This window comes from Mesitornis unicolor, unplaced genomic scaffold (genome assembly GCF_000695765.1).
Source record: "Mesitornis unicolor isolate BGI_N332 unplaced genomic scaffold, ASM69576v1 scaffold25063, whole genome shotgun sequence".
NCBI classification, from domain to species: domain Eukaryota; kingdom Metazoa; phylum Chordata; class Aves; order Mesitornithiformes; family Mesitornithidae; genus Mesitornis; species Mesitornis unicolor.
The window spans coordinates 1-1,284 of NW_010175700.1; positions in this window are offsets into that span (position 1 = coordinate 1).

A 1,284-nucleotide genomic window follows, 5' to 3' on the forward strand; every position below is an offset into this window, starting at 1 on the left:
AAAGCCGGGGGTCTCCCTCGCCGGATCGCCTCCCAGGGCAGTGGGGTCACCACCCCGGCTTGCTTCCCAATGGGGATACGCTGGGTCGCCCGCCCGGATCACCTCTCAGAAGCGATGGTTCCTCCTGACATCACATCTCAGGGGCGTTGGATCACCCCGCGGATCGCTCCCAGGAAAGGGGGGTTCACCGCCTCCATCACCTCCCAGCACCTCCTCCAGACCGCCTCCCCCGCGGTCTGCACACACCGGGCACAGCACAGGGCTCGTCAGGACCCCCTGAAGGGGCCGCCCACCCAGCAGCCCCACAGCACTAGGAGCCGGGGCCCAGTTGGCTTCGCACTGTTGAGTTAATATTTGCTGAACTGTCAGCAACACACGCTATCAGTCCTGCCTGAAACTGGCTTATAGAGAGCTATGGTAGCGGTGGTAGCTCACTAGCCAGTTCTCTGTGTCATAAGATGTGTACTATAAACCTGCCACTTCAACCAAAACTAGCTTTTTTCTATTTACGTATTAGTTGTGTTTGCGTAGTTAACTATTATTTAATCTACGTAACTCGCAATGAAAATTGACATTTCTTTAGGGCTTTGCAGTTACTTTTTGGGCAGCCAGTTTGCATTCAGAAGTCTTGCTCCGGCACATACACATTTCTGCTAGGTTGTCCTGTGTCAGGCAGTGTGGTCAGAGCGCTGGCAGGATCGACACAAACACAAGTACGACATGCTGTAGAGCTCACAAAAAAGCAATGTATCAGGAGAAACAAGGACATCTTCACAGAATCACAGAATGTCAGGAGTTGGAAGGGACCTCGAAAGCTCCCCCAGTGCAACCCCTGCCAGAGCAGGGGCACCAGAGCAGTCACACAGGAACACGGCCAGGGCTTTGGGTGTCTGCAGACAAGGAGACTCCACAGCCTCAATTTTTGAGCTCCTTTTCTCCATAGAGAGAATGCTCTTCTAGTTGAGAGGCCCTGCTCCCATCAGCTGCTCTGCAAGAATTGCCCCCCCAAATGCCACTCCCCACACGGCCAAGTGCTGCTACGTGCAGACTGGGTCTCTGGATGGGACCCCATCATTTAGAAAGGATTGTTCCTGTGCAGTGGTTACATGGCACAAGATCAGCCACTGCCCGTGCAATCACCAACAACATTAGTGTAAACACGGGGTTAAACCCTTTCTGATATGAGTTGCCACCACTTGGTTTTTAACACAGGCTTTTGGCTGATTCTGGATCCGTGTGACTGATAACCCATAACTTGGCATCAGTCTATGGCGCACGCATTCC